The sequence below is a fragment of the Anolis sagrei genome, chromosome 2 (genome assembly GCF_037176765.1).
Source record: "Anolis sagrei isolate rAnoSag1 chromosome 2, rAnoSag1.mat, whole genome shotgun sequence".
NCBI lineage: Eukaryota > Metazoa > Chordata > Lepidosauria > Squamata > Dactyloidae > Anolis > Anolis sagrei.
The window spans coordinates 180,433,384-180,454,025 of NC_090022.1; the positions used below are offsets into that span (position 1 = coordinate 180,433,384).

Here is a 20,642-nt window from a genome sequence, read left to right on the forward strand (position 1 = left end):
ACTGTAGATGCAGCCATGGTGTATGATAGAACCTCATAGTTAGAATTGGAGCCCCCGGTGGCGCAGTGGGTTAAACCCGTGCCGGCAGGACTGAAGACCAGCAGGTCGCAGGTTCCAATCTGGGGAGAGTGTGGATGAGCTCTCTCTATCAGCTACAGCTCCTCATGCGGGAACATGAGAGAAGCCTCCTACATGGATGGTAAAACATCAAAACATCTGGGCGTCCCCTGGGCAACGTCCTTGCAGACGGCCAATTCTCTCACACCAGAAGCGACTTGCAGTTTCTGAAGTCACTCATGACACGACAAAAAAACAAAACAAAACAAAAAACTATGCCGATCTTTGTTGCCAATGTGATGTCTCTACTCTTCACTATTTTATCATCATCATCATCATCTAATTACTTATTAATCGCCCTCCATCCAAGATGCTCTAGGCGTCTTTTATCGAGCTTGGTCATTGCTCTCCTCCCAAGAAGTGAGTCCACACCACCATATATTCCAGTACAAAGCAGAAAATGTGGGATTTTATTCAGCTGAGTGGAAAGGGCCAGTGTTAAAAGGCTGCCTGAAAGGGCCTTGAGTCCACACTGCCATATAATCCGTTTCAGTGTGGGATGTTATTCAGCTGTATGGAAGGGCCCCCAGACTTAGGCTTCTCTGCCAAAGAGGGCCTGTTAGAAAGGCCAGACAAAGTGGCTATCCAACTGCCTTTCATTCGACAGTATGGAGTCTCAACAGAAAGAAGAGTAGTCTTCGGGAGCTGGAATACTGCTAGGCCCCGCTTGGCTGCCTCTGAGGCCTGGCAACCATGAAGCAAAGAAGGCAAGCCCTCCTCCCTCTCTCCCTCCCTCAGCGGCCCAACTTTTCCCTGCTGGGCGAAGAGCAATGCCTGGAGGGAGGGGGGAGGAGGAGGAGGAGGAGGGCCCGCTTCCCTCTCCGCGCCCACAATGCTTTGCGCGGACGTTGACAAGTGGATCCAAGATGGCGTAGAAAGTAATGACAGGTAAGTCAGGACTTGCCCGTCTCCGGGCCGGGAGGGCAAAGGGCGAGCGGGGGCAGGGCGGCTGGGCTGCGAGGAGGCCTTCGAGGCCAAGGGGGCCCTGGGGGGATAGGGGGGCCCGCGTGGTTCCGCGGAGGAGGCGGCGGAGGAGGCGCGGCGCCGGCGGAGAGGGCCCTGTGGTCTGCCGAGGGGCCTGCAGGAGGAGCGGCGGAGGCAGCCATCGCAAGAGGGCAGGGAGGCAGGGAGGCAGGGCGAGGGGAAGGGGCTGCTCCTGTGCTCACTCACAGGGCCCGAGGAGCACCGGCTTGGCCTTCAGAGGCCCGGCTGAGGGCGGGGAAGGCTTCAGGCCGCTCAGCCTCGACGGCGGAGGGCGGCTCTAACGGCTCTCTAGGAAGGCACCAAACCCACACTGAAGGAAGGGGTGGGGTGTGTTTTCTAGCATACAGATCTATGCGCCTCACCAGCCAGGCGAATGAGGAAGCTCCTCGAAGGGCGGGGATCCGAAGTGCTTTGAAGAAAGGATCCTGTGGGCCCTTTCCACACAGCTGAATTAAATCCCACATTTTCTGCTTTGAACTAGACTCGGATAACCCAGTTCAAAGCAGATTTTGGGGATTTTCTGCCTTGATATTCTGGATTATATAGCTGTGTGGAAGGGCCCGCAGATAACCCAGTTCAAAGCAGATATTGGGGATTTTCTGCCTTGATATTCTGGGTTATATGGCTGTGTGGAAGGGCCCTCAGATAACCCAATTCGAAACAGATATTCAGGTTTTTCTGTCTTGACTTTCAGGGTTAGATGGCTGTGTGGAAGGGCCCTCAGATAACCCAGTTCAAAGCAGATATTGGGGATTTTCTGCCTTGATATTCTGGGTTATAGGGCTGTGTGGAAGGGCCCTCAGATAACCCAGTTCAAAGCAGATATTGGGGATTTTCTGCCTTGATATTCTGGGTTATATGGCTGTGTGGAAGGTCCCTCAGGTAACCCAGTTCAAAGCAGATATTGGGGATTTTCTGCCTTGATATTCTGGGTTATATGCAGAGGCGGCCCTAGGTAATTTTCAACGGTCAGCAAAAAGTATTTTGGCGCCCCCCTCCCCCCAACCAATCACTGATATATATTTTCTGTTCGTCATGGGAGTTCTGTGTGCCATATTTGGTTCAATTCCATCACTGGTGGAGTTCAAAATGCTCTTAGATTGTAGGTGAACTATACATCCCAGTAACTACAACTCGCATATGTCAAGGTCTATTTTCCCCCAAGACCGCCTCAAGAGCGCCCCTGGGCAAAATCAACTATACTGCAAATGCTTACTTTTCGTAATGGGTTGAGCCGCCCCTGGTTATATGGCTGTTTGGAAGGGCCCTCAGATAACCCAATTCGAATCAGATATTCAGGTTTTTCTGTCTTGACTTTCAGGGTTAGATGGCTGTGTGGAAGGGCCCTCAGGTAATCCAGTTCAAAGCAGATATTGGGGATTTTCTGCCTTGACGTCCTTGGTTATATGGCTGTTAGGAATGGCCCTCAGATAACCCAATTCAAAACAGATATTTGGAATTTTCTGTCTTGATTTTCTGGGATAGATGGCTGTGTGGAAGGGCCCTCAGAAAACCCAGTTCAGAGCAGATATTGGGGGAATTATTGCCTTCATATTATGGGTTATATGGCTGTGTGGAAGGGCCCTAGGTTAAGTCTTTGTGTAACTGGGGTGGGAAACAACAACTGCCAACCTTTCTCTGGAAGGCTTTTCTCCTGCAAATACGCCCACTGTTTCGCCTTTCAAAAAGCAAGTCTTATTTTATTTTTATTTATTTTATTAAGTGGCTACACAGCATTTCACAAGATGATTCATGAACTATTGCTGAATGATAGAGAGGAACAATGGTTTTGGATCGATCACTTAGCCTTGCCAGAGAATCAGCTCCTTTATAGGTGAATGAAAACAGTTTGGAAAGTTAATGTTTGAAAGGGATTGCATGAGTCGTAAGAGAAAAGGCATGTTAAACCTTGGTGAGAAAGGAAAACTGGTGAACTGTGCTCTAGGGCCCTTCCACACAGCCATATAACCCAGAATATCAAGGCAAAAATCCTACAACATCTGCTTTGAACTGGGTTATCTGAGTCCACACTGCCATATTTTCCAGTTCAAAACAGAAAATGTGGAATTTTATTCAGTTGTGTGGAAGGGGCCTTAGGCCCCTTCTACATTGCCATATAACCAGATTATCAAATCAGATAATCCACATTATCTGTTTTGAAGTGGATTATATGAGCCCCCTTCTATGACCCCTTCCACACAGCTGTATAAAATCCATATTGAACTAGATTATATAGCAGTGTCAACTCAGATAATCAAATTGAAAGATATTGTTGATTATCTGACTTGAAATTCTGGGTTACATGGCGGTGTGGAAGGATCTTACACTGCCATATAAAATCCAGATTTTCTACTTTGAACTGGATTATATTGCAGTGTAGACTTATGTGGATTGCCTGCTTTGATAATATGGATTTTATATGGCAGCGTGGAAGGGGCCATAATCTGCAAAACCATATAATCCAGAATTTAAGGTAGATAATCCGCAATATCTGCTTTCAACTGGATTATCTGAGTCTACACTGTTATCCAGTTCAATGCAGATTTTATACAGCTGTGTGGAAGGGGCCTAGGTGGGGTCTTAGTTTGTCCAGCACACAATAAATGTGAAGTATTGATAGAGAAACAAATGAGTTTTCCTATTGAATCACTGCATGGGGGCTTCTGTTTTTGGCAGGATAATTTCAACACTGTTGATTCACAAGCTTTCAAACATATTTGTACAGCAAACCTTTGTTTTTCCATAAAACTTTTATGTTGAGCGGTTATTACATTTTGTAAAAACTAAGCTAAAAATATAATTGTAACTTCTTGAGTTTGATAGCTTATAAAAAGCCTTCTCCTTCAAAATGATAAAAAAATAGACGGAAGGCTTGTAAAGATTTATATATAAAATTTTGTTGTTATGTGCTTGCATCCATTTGCGACATATGTCAATCAAAAGGCAACCCTTCCAAGAGGTTTTTGGCCAATGCCTTCCTCTAAGGCTGAGAAAATATGTCTTGTCAAAAACACTCAGAAGATTTCCATCGCTGAGTGCGGATTTGAAACTTGGTCTCCAAAGTCCTAGTCAAATTCTCAAACCACTGCACCACACTGACTCAGTTTTACCACCAGAAATAAGGAAATGTTTTTTAAGACAGGGAAGCAAACAGGCACAGCTTTCTTAAGTGTGATTTGAAATTTAAGATTATGCTATTGGGATTATTTGAGCAAGAAGAAATGTTACATGTGTAGTGCAAATGAGAACAAACAAGTCTTTCAGTAATGTAAGTGGAAGGCACAGTTGTTATGTAACTTAATAGTATTATTACATCAGATTTATTTTAATATCCTTAATAAAAACTGAGGCTATTGTCAACTCTTATGCTTTGGTAGCATAAGCCAAATTAGTTTAGATTTCTATTTTAGGAATTCAATTCAGATTTATATGGGAATGCCCCATTGAACTCAGTAAAAGCTACTTATGATAAACAGGTATAGGACTATACTGCAAATATAGTTGAGATACTCTTTTTGGATTAAGCCCAAAGGATGTCACAGTGTATGAGCCAAATGACTACAGTGATTTATTTATTTATTTAGTACAAATGCAAATCATAAACACTTTGCATGATTGGGGTGGAAGATGGCAGCTTATCCAAATAGCTTTACTGTAAAATATGTGCTTATAAATTTTCTCATTCTCCATTCTCATATATTCCAATTTAAAGGCAAAAGCTAATTTTTAGATAATAAATTAATACAGACATCCGATTTACATGCAACTCATAGTTAAGAATGAAGGTGAAACAACAGGAAGTGAGAGAAATCTATCCCTGGAAAGGGAAATTCAGTCCTGAAAACGTTATGGGAAAAAGGTGTCTCCACCAAACTTTCTCACCAATCCTTGTTTTCACAACATGCCAATTGTTCAAAATCCAATTCTTGCAGCGATAGAAATGCGAGGTGAAATCTTCTGAACAAGGGCATAAACAGCAAAACAAATGTCTCAGGAGTGTTAACCCTTCCCTAGCTCTCTCTCCCTCTCCCTATATATAGGGCTGGAGTTAACATTTTAAAAATGTACATGTCTTAACATACATATTCAATTTAAGAACAAATCTTGTATGTAACCTGGGAATCTAACTTGTCTGTAATCCGGGAACTTCCTGTATTTTGAAATAAAGACTTAAGAAGAAAGAACATTCCAAAGTTGTACATTTCATTTGCTCACATTTGTAATTGGCTTTTAAAAAACCTGACCTAGACCAAATTACTGTTGTAATAGTATTCGAACTTAAAACCAAGGAGACTACTAAGGGAATTCCTTTGTTGTGTATGAGTCACGTACATGTCTCATCCTTGGGTAATTTTGCTATGGCTACATTTTTGTTACTGATAACCTAGTAACCCTCCCATAAATCTTCCATGCATCCTCCTATTTGTCAGCTTTATTGCAGTACTGCTAACTTAAAATGTTATGTGGAGTGAAGGCCTTACTCCTGGCAGAGCTGGTTGCATAAATAAGACTTCATTTGCAATAAAATTGATTTAGGTTTGTAATGGGAGAGGGGGGAATAACAACACACAATATATAAATAAATTTTAAAGAGTGGGAGTAGACAGTGGTTGATGAACTGTGAACCAGGAAGTTTTATGTTGTTTTAGGGCAATTGAAGGGGCTTGTAGCCAATAAAATACTAATAAATAACTAAATTCACCTCTCAGCATACATTCACTTGGTGGGTATGCCAACATGCTGCCTTAGCTTTAACTGATCAACGCCCTCTGTGCTCTGTTTGTGATGTAACTACAATAATTCTGACTTTATGGAATGTATGTAAGGATTCATGAGATAACACCTATGAACTTCTTTGAACAAATACAAGTGAATAACAAAAGTTACTTATTTAATTGCCAGTTATTTTCTTCAGTGTGAGGAAATATGGTGACAGTTTGAATGATACTAGCTGTGCCACTGAAGTGGCAGTACATTCCCTTATTGCAAATTCCAAAATTTGAAATCCTCCAAAATCTGAACTGCAGATGTGGAGGGACAACTGTATTCCAAAATCTAAAATTATCTACATGGATAACTGAGATAACATCATCTTTATTTTTAATGGTTCAGTGTGCACAAACTTTGTTTCCTGCATGAAATTATTTAAAATATTGTATAAAATGACCTCCCCAGCTATGTATATAAGGTTCATGTTGTTAACCGGAGCGGGACGCAGGGAGCACACAACGCCCTTGCTGTCCCAGCTCCACTGGCTGCCGATCTGCTACCGGGCCCAATTTAAGGTGCTGGTGTTATCCTACAAAGCCCTAAACGGTTCCGGCCCAAAATACCTTGAGAACCGCATCTCGGCCTACGAGCCCACGAGGACCTTGAGATCATCTGGGGAGGCCCTTCTCTCGGTCCCGCCTGCCTCACAGGCACGCCTGGCGGGGACAAGCCGGGGGGCCTTCTCGGTGGTGGCCCCCCGGCTATGGAACTCCCTCCCTGCTGAAATCAGACAGGCGCCTTCCCTCATGGCCTTCCGCAAGGGCCTGAAAACCTGGCTCTTCGAAAAGGCCTTCAACTAAATGCTATGTTTTTTGGAATGACCACCGGAATGGACTATGACTATGAGATTGATTATGACCCCAAACAAGACGAAGCGGATTTTTAGTTTAATTAGTTGTGTATTAGTAAGATGTTGTGTTATGGTCTTGATCTATTGTAAACTGTTGTCTTTTCTATGTTCCATGTTCTGTACACCGCCACGAGTCGCCCTCGGGCTGAGAGTGGCGGTTAACAAGTGCAAATAATAAATAAATAAATAAATAATAAATATATAAATTTATGAATTTTATGTTTATACCTGGGTCCCATCTGCAAAATATTTCAATAAGCAAATGCAATTGTTTCCAAATCTAAAAGCATCTGAAGTCAAAAACAGTTCTAGTCCCCAACATTTTGTGTAAGGGATACTCATCCAGTTTTAGGGAGATCTCACCTTGTCGCTGGGAGTGAGAAAATAAAATCCTGAATACAACAAATGAACTACGAATGAAGAGAGACACAAGCCTCAAAGTGGGCAGTTTATTAGAGCAAAGGCTATTAAGTGCCCAGTGTATTTTGATACCAAACATCTACAGGGCCTACATGATCTGATATCTCATTGTTAGACATCCCTACATGAAGGCTTCTTCTAAAATCCCTCTAAGAATTACATTTTATTTCACCAGCCTCCACTTTTCTTATGACTACTACAGTAGTATACGGCTCGAATACATCCCATTCTTTCTCAGTTCAAGCTGTACTGCATTATTTACTGTAGACACATCATTGCGTCCTACAACTCGAAGTCTGAGTTTCTCCATCCTTCACTATTCTCTTAATGCTGTTGTTTCTATGATCTTCCATCTGGATGGAGGTTAAAGAGGAAAGGGGTGGTCTGGATGGGTGCAAAAATATTTTATAAAAAGAAACTTTGTCTGTTGACAAAGCTAATCTGTTATTCACAAGGTTCTTTTCTGTCATTCTGCAGAACAGAGATGGATTATTTCATTTACTTTCATATGAGAAAAAAAGGGAAACATAACTTTTAGTCCATGCTACAAAATACTGTATACGGAGTGGCCAAAAGCTCAATTTTAGAGTGTGCATAAAATATCTGCCATGTGACTAATGTTCACCTGTAGGTGGAAATGACAATTTGTGTAGGTGCAATATTAACTGATTGGCTTGTTGCTCAGTCTCTTATTATTAAATATGGAACTGTTTGTGTTCAAAAGCTATATTCTGGCCATCCAGTTAGGATCAATTCCATTAATGACCCTGTGAATCACTTATTAAAATGTATTGTGATATGGCCTAAGGGCTAATCAATAAAATTACTACTACTTATTAAAATGATCAAATGGCTGTTAAAGTTTGCATACTTGCTAGCTTCCATTTCTTTGTCATTCCTTATCTTACAGAATGTAAGTATGTATTCTTTGTGTCTTATTTCTTAAAATCATTGTGAACTGTGAAATGTCCTAAGGAAATTGTATTTTTCTGCTCTTGTAATTTCTGTATCTTTGGTCTTCTGTTGGTAGATTGTGCTCTGGTCAACACTTCTTCAGTTAGTTTATTTTTTATATCAGGATGCTTATGTTAGTGAAAACACATGATCTTTTCTGACCCAAAGATACAGTGGGATGTGGTAAGTCACACTTTTTTCCCCTTTTCGGTTTCTTACAGTGACTGGGATTAGGAGGAGACACTGTAGTTGTTTGTGAGCAGCTGCTAGCCAATCATTGCTTGACTCCTTTGGCATTTTATACATACGTTTACTTAAAAAAACAAATAGGCATTAATAATTTTCTCAGGGCTCCTGCTTTACTCAGGGCATGTCCGTCCTTGAAATAGTATTTCAAGGAAAGACGTCAGAAGAAACTTTCCAATTTTAATGTCATCCCTAGTCCTGTGTTCTCCCAGGATATTCTTTCTTCATATTATTATTTCAGTAACAAGTTTAACAAGCTACTACACAAACTTAACAACAATCTAGAAAAAAAGACAACTTCTCAGAGACATGCAATTTGTGGAGGGAATGTGAACTTGACTAGCCAAGTAATGATAAGGGATTTTGTGTCAAAATGTATTAAATAGGTTAAAAGCAGAGCTGGGAACCAATCTTGTGATTCTGACATTCTTTACTATTGTTGACAGCTAATCTAGCTGGTCTTAAAAAAAACAAAGCAATCTCTTCTCCTTCAGTTAAAATATAGTTTGTTAAAATAGACCGTGCCATTTTAAAAGTTCACATTGAACTTAGTTTAGCATTAAAAACCCTTATGTTTGCTCAAATACAAATAGCTGCATAGGAAAGTAAATAGGGTGAGCAGGGTATTCTGAGCATCCTTTATTGTCCGAGCACTTTAGAGTCATTGGAAGTTTTCCCCCTTAACATCTGGAATGAAATTTATCAGCTTGTTTTTTAGAAGTGTAAAAGATGTAATTTGTGGGGATCCTGGAAGAATGTGGTTTCTTTTTGGTGTTCTCTGTCTACAGAAGCACCAGAAACAGGTTGCTGTTGTTATGTTTATTGGATTAAAACACAATGTCTCTTGAAATTGATAGCAATACGGTCACATGTTCTGAAGTTTTGACTTTTTAGTGACATATTTTCTGTTAAAAGAGTTTAGGGTATCCATGCCCAAACCATATGGTATTAACTGTTTTCCACTTCAGTATTCATGATACATTGCTCTTCCACTAATAATAGCATAATTTCCTGATGGAAGAGCTAAAATAAAGTAATGTTTCTTCCACAGGAGTTCTATATATTACTACATCCTTAAAGCAGTTTTTTTTAGAAGTACATTGTATTGATTTCATTAAGATTTAGACCCAAATTATGGATGCATTGTGAAGCCCTTCAGTTACCACTCAGAAATGTAAGTAATGCCTTTCCAAAGATCTTGCACAAAGAATTTCAGGTTTCACAACTGATTTTAGAGGAAAGAGGCAGAGATGAACATTGATCTCAGAATCCTGGATTGGATGAGAGATTTTACGAGATCTCTGAATCAAATATTGGATTGATGTGTAGAGAATCATACTGGATTTCTCAACCATGTTTCTTTGGAGCTATATGTGTTGTAGTCAGCTAAGCATCAGAAGATTTTTTCTGCAGATTCAGAGGATGAGGAGAACCATGTTTTTGATATTTTGGATCCTTGTGCTTGTTTCTGGCAACATGGGAAAATGAAAGTTCCAGTTCCATTGAGAAAATGCCTTGGGCAGATGGAGAGTTTTCCAGGGCAACTAGATTAGACATGAGAACACAGGGAGTGAAAAACAGGCAAACTAGATATTCTCAGAGGCTCAGAAATAAGACCTTGAAGTCCAGGTGTGTCAGGCATGTTGTCATGGGTGTCTTAGAGAGCTTAAATTAAATGGTTTGGTTTCAAGCCTCTCAGAGGAGACAATGTTGCTATAGGAGATTACTCTCCTGTCTCTGCTCTCAAGTTCTTGGTTCAAGTATTCTCAAGTTTCCTGTTCTTGTTCATGCCTTTTTTTCCCTTGGAGAGTGTACCTTGGGAAAGTTCCTGTTTTCATGTTAATTGATTTATGTGTGAAGTACTGCTGTGGATTTTGGTTTCCTTGGCTTTATGTTCTTTGTCATTTTTGGATTACTGCTATTTTGTATTTTGTATTATATTGACCCTTTTGGAATTGCCCTTTTAATCTACTTTCTTTAATAAACATTTTTACGTAGAATTACTGGACTCTGGTGTGGTGCTGGGTGAAAAGGTGTTTCAGTGCTAGAGTGCAACACCATGATTCTGCAAGAAATGACTAGGAGTTCTGCAAGAGATCATGGTTGAAAAAATAGTATATATATAATATTTTTATGCAGCACTCCTTGAGATCTGAAAATTATTTTGAGTTCATACAGTGTAAAAATGTTGAGAGAGACTGGACTGGTATATAAATCAGATTAGTACTGAGAGCTACAAAACGTTTTCTGATCACAATATTAACCAGACTACAAAAGAGGACTTTCATTTAACATGGTTCAAGTTGGTCAGGCAATTCCTACCATGGTTTAATTCTAATGTACAGTCTCCAGAAATACTATGACTTCTGACAGACTGAAATAGTTGAGTGTTTTATAATCTTTGGGACAAGAATAGTTAATCCAAATGCTTGTTTGTGTTGAGAAGTCAAAAGTATAAAGATGAAATTTATAGGAAGTAAGTTTGGAACTATTTATACCAGAGGTACAGTAGAAGGACAATCATCAGTTGGCTATATCTGCATTCAGGTCACACCTTGTCTTAGTTTTAGGTTTCTCACACATTGGCAATGCTATATTTATATTTTCAGAACTTGGAGACACACGTCTGATGTATGAGGTCCATCTAAAATGAAAGCTGGTAGCCTCAGCCGTTAACCATATATTTTCTTGCAAATTTTGGCTATTACCCTAAAAGAGTACAAATATATTTAACTAAAAATATTTTTTCTGTTGAACTGTGTTGGTCAGTAAAATCAAAATGGTGCATCTTTAGAAACAACAAAAATAAAGAAAGACTGATTACAGAAAGAAGTGTATCACATGTTTTTTGGCTTGGTCAATCCAGTTTTCCTGATAGTCACAAAGGCAAGGCCCAGTAAGTTTACTCCTTCCTTTTGATACGGCCAATAGGCCAATCAATAAAACGTATCTATCTATCTATCCTTCCTATTATTTATTTATCGTGTCATCAGCAACCATTGTATTACAATTCTAACAGAGCAAAACAAACACAGAGATTAAAAAGAAAAAGAAAAAAAAAACGGGAAAAAAAACCACACAGATTTTGTAAATTTGGTATTTGGTTAAATGTCCTTTGACCAGTATCTGGCCACTTGGAGTGCCTCTGGGGTTGCCGCAATAATAAATAGGCAGCAAAGTGGGTTAAACCGCTGAACTTGCTGAATGAAAGTTTGCTGGTTCAAATCCGGGGAGCGGGGTGAGCTCCTGCTGTTAGCCCCAGTTTCTGCCAACCTAGCAGTTCGAAAACATGCAAATATGAGTAGATCAATAGGTATCTCTCTGGTGGGAAGTTAATGGTGCCCCATACAGTCATGCTGGCCACATGACCTTGGGGGTGTCTTTGGACAACGCTGGTTCTTTGGCTTAGAAATAAAGATGGCGTTTTCTATGTTATTTGGTAGTAGACATACTTTGGGCTTTAGCGTGAGCTTTCATATTTTTTATGATACTATATACTATATTAGAGAGATTATTAAACACCTTGGGTAGTTCTTTAAAGTTTCAATTAACTTTAAAGGCTTCAAACTACAAGAAAGGAGATGCCATCTGAACATTAGGAAGAACTTCCTGACTGTGAGAGCCTTTCAGCAGTGGAACTGTCTGCTCTGGACTGTGGTGGAGGCTCCTTCTTTGGAAGCTTTTAAACAGAGGCTGGTTAGCCATCTGTCGGGGGTGCTTTGAATGCAATTTTCCTGCTTCTTGGCAGGGGGTTGGACTGGATGGCCCATGAGGTCTCTTCCAGCTCTATGATTCTATTATTCTAAATCCACAAACAATTCACCATCCAGTGAGAAGGAAGGCAATGTTGTCACTGGCAGAATGTAAGTACAAAAGGACAGTGGATACATTTGGCTGATTTATAAAATGTTTTAAAAACTTAATCTTCATTTTTTTGAGAGAGAGCAGCATTAGTAGGTTACTATCCTCCCACCATATTTGCTTTCGGAAGAGGTATTACTTGAACAGGTCACCTCCATTGATAGACATCTCTCATCCAAAAAAGCTAGAGATCGGAAGTGCTTTGAATTTCTGATTTTTTTTTCCAGATTTTGGAATACTTGTGTTTGTATAAACATACATAATGAAATGTGAAGTCTAAACACAAATTCATTTATTTTTCACATATAACTTATACAAATAGCCGGAAGGTAAATTTATAGTTCTAAAAATAATTCTATGGATGAAATCATGTTTGTGTACATTGAACCATCAGAAGCAAAAGGGCTGGTACTTCAGTCATCCATGTGGGCCATTTTGGATTTTGGAGTATTTTGGAAATTAGAATAAGAGATGCTCACCCTGTATTGCTACAGTACCAGGAGTTAGAAATTTGAAACTTATTGGCATTGTAGTCGATAAGAGGAAAATTTCCAGATTGGAACTAGGTTCAAAAGAACTACAAGAAACCAGAACCAAATTATCTTTCCCAAAGGTCCAGAATGATAGAATCTATGCTATTCTCTCTAAATCCCATGTTCTGGTCCCATGCCAAAGCTTTAATTGGTGAGCTAATTAACAATTATGTACAAATTAAATGGTTTCCAATGGTATGTATGCTAGTGAGTATTTTCCAATTTCTGAAGTTTAGTATCTTGCTAATATTCCTAGTTTTTGTTTAATCCATATTGACTGGGTCAGTCTTCTTCACCTAGTGTTTGTTAGCTCTTTTGGACTAGAACTCTCAGAATACCTAACTCTTGATCCTGTTCACTGAATCTGAAAGCTACTGATAGCAGAACATCTTCAGAGTGCCAATATGTGGAAGACTGAATAGGATGTTTGGCAATCTTGAGGGAGTGGGGATCAATGAGCTAGTTACCCGTAAATGCACTGTAATAATTTTAAATGAGGATAACATGAAATGGGATGGGATTGTTATCTCCCCCTTCCCAAATTATTCATGAGAAGATTAACCATGGTTCATTCTTGTGACGTATAATGTAGCGTCCCCTCCTTGAAATGAAAAGTTCCATCTTTGCCTTTGGTCAGAATGTGTCATCTGAGATACAGATTTTATTTGATTGAGCAAAGGGATTTGTCTAGTTAGGTGTTTATCCTTGAAATGGGAATAACTGATATGTTAATTTTAATCTCAGAGTTAAAAGAGGGCATGATCCTGTGGCTAAGTAGTTTCAGCTCAGTAATATGTTGCCTATTTTCTTTTAAGTAGCAGCCTTATTCATGCTTTAGTGTTTCTGGCTTGAGAGTACTCAGTCATGTTGTAGTTTTATACCATCTATTCAGGTACTAAATATTCTATTGATTTTGCACTACTTTTCCCTCCCCATTCACTGTAATTATATCAAAATAATCTAGCTGTATGTTAGAACAGGAGTCTCAGTGGTACAAAATGTGTCTGAAATTTCTGGACTTGGCCTGCCAGTTTGGGGAACAGCTAATGAAATTAGTGGACCAGAGCTCATAAAGCATATTTCAAGTGTCAGATATATCCTTTTTGTAAAAACATGACTTGTCAAAGGATTTATAGGGAATTGCCTGCACATGTTAAGTAAAATTTTGGAAATCTGTTTTCTTATCTGGGTATTTAGCACATAAATACCCAGTGTTTATGTAAATACTCAAATCGTATTTATTTTAGTTGGCATATACTGTTCTGTCTCCTTTTACAAACGGTAATGTCATTCATTAGAATGAAATGCTTCAGGTACTGTATGTCCCTTAGTAAAATAATTGGCCTGCTTTTATTGTTGTTTTGCGTAATGTGCACCCAGGTAGAAAAAAAGTACCAGTCCTGTGTGGTACAGTCATGAGAGTTGGACTCTGACTGTGGAAAATCAGGGTTCAAATCCCTGCTTGGGCATGGAAACCGACTCTAAGACAAATCACAACATCAGTGGAAGGCAAGTGTAAACTCCCTCTGAACAAATCTTGCCAAGCAAACTCTATGATATATTTGCTTTAGGATTGTCTTACGTCATAAACAATTAGAAGTCAAACAACAACACCAAAATTATCTAGTTGTGTAAACATGTAAAGGAGAGGGGGGCAATTCAAAACTGTCTTGAATGAGAGGTTTCATTTAATGGACTTGTATAAAGGAGATATGCTAAGGTGTTTTGAAGAGATTTGAAGGCTCCTGAATAGCATCGTGATTAAACAAACAGTATATCCTTTGCATCTACACGTAAGATATGGAAAGGAATAAATGGTAAACCTTTGTACCTAGCAAGTATTCTATTACTGCCCAGACAATATGTCTGTGGAATTTCATTGTCAGGTAGGCATACCACGCGTGATAGAACTTTTGCTTTCAAGTACAGTACTTCTGTTTTTGTCATGCTACAGCATAGGAACTATTGCTGACGGAGTAGTATGGGTGTGACTTGGCAAAAAGACTTGGAGCAGGGATGGGGAGCATTTTACCCTGTACTTATTGTTGGACTGCAGTTCCCATAATCTCTCAACATTGGCTGGGCTTACTGGCTTTGCAACCCCATAACATCAAGAGGGCCACAGATTTCTGCATCCCAGAGTTACAGCTGACACTATATCCATGTTAGAATCTCCCTAGAGTGTGTTTTCTTCTTGCAGCTGTCCAATTTTCTTCATCAGTCACAATGTGTATCTTTGAAGACTGAAAACAGGTAGTTTTTCTAGAACATTGCAAATGCAATAATCACATATTGAGTCATGGATCCCTCTGTACATCTATCTTTGTTATGCCCAGGTCAGAAGTCATGTTATGTTATACATATGCCACTGCCATTCCAAGAACCTATCAAATCTGAGTCTGCCTTTCCAATCAAAATTGGCTTCTAACACAGAAAATAGCTGAAATGTCCTGGCCTCCATGATGGCTGCTAGCAGGGAGTACTTTTATAGGAGCATGCAATGATAATGGTTGAATCGCTTGAGTTTGTTTGTTTTAGTATGAATCAAGTCCCATGGGCTTCTTTATTATTTATTTGGCCATAACCTTTTTAAGGCAATATTTTCAAAATATGAGGCTGATCGTTACTGTTTGCCGAATATTTGATTTTGATAGTGTATTTAATTTTCCATAGGGCGGTTTCTCCCAAATTATTTTTCATTATTAAAGGTTTTTGATTCAAAAACCTTAACTTTGAAAGAACTATCATGATTTTGGGTAGTAATCTTTTGCTGTTATATTTTACCTGCAATTACCTAAATAATTATGCGGCCTTAAACATTAAAGGGGGCATGATGTTGAGTTTTCTAAAATGAATGTCCAAGAGCCATCTTCACAAATATTGAAAAAACTTACTGGATCCTGTTGTGCATTGATTAGTACTCGGCTATCTCACCAAAAGAACTGAAAACAATATTTTGAAAAGTGTGAGGATTCAAAATGTATTTTCTTAGTCTCAGGTGATGCCAGTCAAGCTTTACTCATATTAGAAATAATAAGGTTGTAAAGAAGCTCCCCTTCTTTTTAACCTTATGACATCTAAGAACAGTCTGTGGTGCATGTAAAAAGCTTCAGGAAGAAAGGTTAGCAAACAGCCTCTATCTCGATAATAAAAGAGATAGGATTTGTGAGTGTATTATGTAAAAAGACCAGTGAATGTTGCTCATTGTGTGATTTTCTGTTGAGAAAAGAAAAGCAGAGCAATAAAATATCAGTCCAACCATGTTACTTCTTTATATAAACACATTAGTAAGAGTTTGTCATCTTCTATTCTTTGTTTGTTTGTCTAGTCTGCTAAAAGGGATCTTTTTAGAGAGAATATCAAGAGGTTATATTTGCATATTTATTTTGTAAGCCCCGTACTCCTTTTTGACTATTGAACTTTAATGATCAATTGCAGAAAATTTGAAGTAATATATATAAATCCCTATCTTAGTACTTAATACTTCTGTGTAGAGATTTTTTTATTTTATATTGTATCAACATGTGAAATTGGATTAACTTGTATGAATTGAGAAGACCCATTAAAAGAAAATGAAATAGTAAAAAAAAGAAAAGCAGAACAGTATTTCCCTACAAACATCACATTAGAACCATACAAATATAAGAGGTTAAAATACCGTATTTACTCAAGTCTAATGTGCCATCAAATCTAATGCGCACCTCAATTTTCAAAACCCAGAAATCAAAAAAAGTATTTGCTGCTGAATGTAATGCTCATCAGCAAAAAGTACACCTTTTCTAATTTGGTCATTATATTTGCTGCCTGCTTGGAATTCTTTTTTTTTTTTTTTTTCAAAAAAGGAACATCAAAGTTTCCAGCAATGGAAAAGAAAACCTTGGGGTGCATCTATGCAGTAGAATGAATCCACTTTAACTACTTGCTTCAGTGCTCTAATATGTTTTGGATGGGCATCATTGTGGACCGATTCCCAAATGATAAACTTTCATCCCCGCACCCCTATTCACATTCCCTTTTACATGTATATTTTTTGCTTGTTGCTGAGCCACTTGTTCAACCATGAAATGATTCTTTCACAGCTTCTTGTGTGTCAAGAAGACTTGATCTTTATATTCTACTAAGTGATCTAGATTCTTTTGTTGATTTTATGCCTCTTCGTCTTCAACTATCAACTCTCTCAATTCCCTGTATGCTCTCTGCCTTTTGAGAAGTGACAGAAATGACGTTGTTATTGGATGCTTGCTGTTTTAGTAGCTTTCAGACTATTTTTGTTTGTTTGCCTTGCCGCAGTTGTATACAATATAATTGAAAATCTGAATTTGCATTTCTCAGGGCTGTTTCAGTTCCTGGAGTACTCACTTGTCAGGTGACTTTTTCTTCCAGCTGCTCCTTGAACGGTTTTTACTGTGTCCTCAGTTCCATTAGTTGCGAGAGAAAAAGAGGCAGAGCCATCCTACTGCTACTGCTCAATTTTTGCAATAGCAGCCATAGATCATAACCTGGCTGTGTACTCATTACATGCTCTCAGGGGTGTTTAAAAAGTTATGTTTCTAAACTGTAACTTACAAACACATTTTAACTTGTATGTTAGCTGTCAGGGCACATTTTGTCAACCTGGTGCCATCCTGACAGATTTTGGCTACAGACCCATAATCCCTGATGAGAGTTATGGTCCAAAATATCTGTTGAACACCTGGTTGGGGAGGCTATCCTGAAGTCTTTTGCATGTGCAACTTGCCATGTAGTGAGTGACCTGAAGGGTACTTATCAATTCTAGAGGGAAAAATTGTAGTTTTTCAGTCCCTCTAAGAGACTGGCATTCATAACCTAGCAAGCTGTATTTACCATGAAAGTTTCCAAGTTATACAGAGCCATGAATGCAGTTCTTGTACAATTATATGATAACAGATGCTGCAGCAACGAAATAATAGATTGGTCTTGTAACTACACAGATGAAAACAAGGTGTACAACCCATCTCCCTCCCCCCGCCACCCCCAGTCTTTCGTACCCTCTTCAAAACTCTAGGGCAGAGCTTCCCAGACTGTATATCGCTTGTAGTCCCTTGGTCTGCATGAAAAATACTCCCGCCCCACACCCAGAAGCAAAGGCTCCCTGCAGGGAGCGTGTTGGCCGCTTGGGCAGTGCCAAGCCCAAGGTCTCACTATCCTTTTCCTCCTTGCCATCAATGCCCAGCCTGACCTTTGCCTCGCCACAGATGGCAGTTGCCCCAACAGTGGCCACAGCATTTTGAGGGGGGGGGGGGGAGAGGAGAGCGAGGGTGAGCTGGGTAGGGAGAGTAGTGGGAAGGGAATTAGAAGAGGTATCCAGCCCAACCCCCTTCTGGCAGGCAGAAAGACACAGTCAAAGCCCTCCCAGCAGACAGCTGTTCAGCAACCTCCAGAAAAGGGCTTCCAAGCATTCTGTACTTCACTAGAGTTGGAAAAAACCCCCAGAAAACATCTAGTCCAGTCCCCTTCAGCCAAGCAGGAAAACACAGCCAAAGCCTCCTCAACAGATGGCCATGCAGCCTCGGTTCATAAACCTCCCAAGCATTCTATACTTCCTTAAAGTTGGAAGAAACCCCCAGAAGGCATCTAATCCAATCCCTTCAGCCAAGCAGCAATGCACAGTCAAAGCATTCCTGGATGGTCACCAAGCCTCTGTTTAAAAACATCCACTTAAGAAGAGAAAATCCGTTGACAATGATGTTTGTGATGAAGCACATTGAGTGGCTATAGAGGAAACTACACAAGAATCAACTGTAATACATAAGAAGTGTAAAGGAAATATTTCCAAACCTCATTTATACAGTAAAGAAGTGTGTGTATGTGTGTGTATATGTGTGTGTGTGTGTGTGTAGTAAGAAACTTTTATAAAGGGTTTGTTTAAATGCCAGTTTTCTAGTAACACTGAATTACTATGCCATGAAAGAGGCATGTCTAAAAAGCATTTCATTAACATGGAAAGTTTGGAAACTCTACTCTAAGAGATTGCGACCACTGAGGTCTTTGCTGTATGTGTATGGCCTGAAATTCAGCAAAGAGATATTCTGCCATAAATCTTGTAAATGGGGCCTTACTTGCATTGACATTCAGACCTGTAGATCATTTTTAATTGACATCTGTGAAGTTCTTGCTCTACGTGCATCAGTTTCAAATCTAGAACAAAAAAAATGGATTCACAGGGTTCATAGTACCACATTATCCCAGTTGACCAAACTAAAATAATAGCTGTTTATGTTTGCATTTTTCTTCCCTAACTGTGCCTTGCTATGTGTGTCCCAACACTACCTGATATAAATTAGTTATTAGCTAAAGCTTTCATTATGTCCCCCAGAATATTGTTTATGAGAAGAAAAACCTTGTGTTTTACAATTTAGGTATCTTTTCCTTGGGTATGAAGGGTGGCTTATCCTTTGACAGCTGAAACAACAAGGCTGAAGCCTGCTGTTCAGTAGGTGACAAAAATAAAATGGCTCTTTTGGCTACCTTGTACATAGTACCAACATGAAAAGTGGGAGAGCCCTTGAAAGTTGCTGAGTGTAATTTCCAACTTATTTTTGACATGACGCAACAACTGTACAGTGACCATAATGGTCCTTGATAATAAATTTAGTTCTAAACTGCTGTGGTAGCTATATAAGGTTGCTCTTTGCAGGATATAACCTTTGGTAGTTTACCTCTTTATTCGTGCAATTATATTAGGCAATTAGGAAACAAACACACCAGAGAGTAAAAAGCTATAAAGACAGTGGTAAGAAGGAGATTTGTTCTTTTGAGAGAATGCGTGTCCTGCAATATTAAACAGTATACAAATGTAAATGGTTATTAATTTGAACCCTCCAGTAGATGAACCACAAATCCTGTTGTTTCACCTGTTTCCTTCCTTTGGGTTTTTCCAGTTTAATATGGAAAAAACTGGGGTTACTTCCAGCTCTGTCACAAATATTTACTGTGGAAGATGTGTTTTTTTTCCTTCCAATTTATTTTGATTGAACACTGTGTTTTAAATTAAAGAGATAATAAATTGGCAAGTTATAAATTAACAGTGAATAGTTACTTCAATAATGTTGAAATAGAAATCTGTATCACATCCAGGGCAGGCCGTAAGATATCATTAAGCCTTAATATGAGAAAGACCAATGGATTTCCTATAACGGTTTCCATATTGTATTTGAAACTCTAGCTGAGATTAATTTCTAGTCAATTTAATATATTCATGCTTTGTTCAGCATCTAGAAAGTGATTTAGGTGTTTTGGTTCTTCTGGAATTGTCAGTGTTTCTTCCAGGAAGAGTTTTCATTACTTTTCCTCAGGAGTGTTGAATGTTCATTTTCAAGCTGTTTTAGTGGACCCCATATTGTCAGTTAGCATATTTACTGTAGAAAAAGACTTGAGTAAGCACTGTTTTCAGATAAATCTCATTATTTGGTAGAATAAGAACATTGTATGATATTTGTATTGGGCTTACGTATATGACACAACCAGGTTATTTGAAATTTTATATTTGCATAATGGAAGATGTTAATTGGATATTTTGAAAATGGCTTTAAAAACTATAAGGAGTGTATTTGTCAGCCATCAAGAATTAGTTGCCTGTTACTTGTTATAAAAAGGTAGTTTTTGGGCTATACATACTACAGCTCTGAAAATATACATAATGTTACTTTTGTAAATAATTATTTTTTTTATCTTCCAGTCCTATTTTTTATTATTATTATTATTATTATTATTATTATTAAACTTTATTTGTACCCCACTAGCATCTCCCGAAGGACTCGATGCAGCTTACAGAGGCCAAGGCCTCAAAACACAACATAAAAATACAAAACCTAAAGCAAATTAAAAACAATTAAAGCAATATTAAACAACGAGCAATAAACAATACACCAAGACACAATAAAACT

General features: G+C 38.9%; 1 protein-coding gene across 3 annotated transcripts in view; it reads left to right on the top strand.

Moving 5' to 3' along the window:
- Positions 1-932: 932 nt before the first annotated feature.
- Positions 933-20,642, top strand: part of HELZ (helicase with zinc finger) — a 135,043-nt gene continuing 115,333 nt past the window's right edge. For 2 of the 3 annotated variants that reach the window (XM_060763080.2, XM_060763081.2), the window contains exon 1: positions 933-1,005. The gene's annotated coding sequence lies outside the window, so the exon portion shown is untranslated. The remainder of the gene's footprint in view (positions 1,006-20,642) is intronic. The other variant, XM_060763082.2, reaches the window with a different exon arrangement.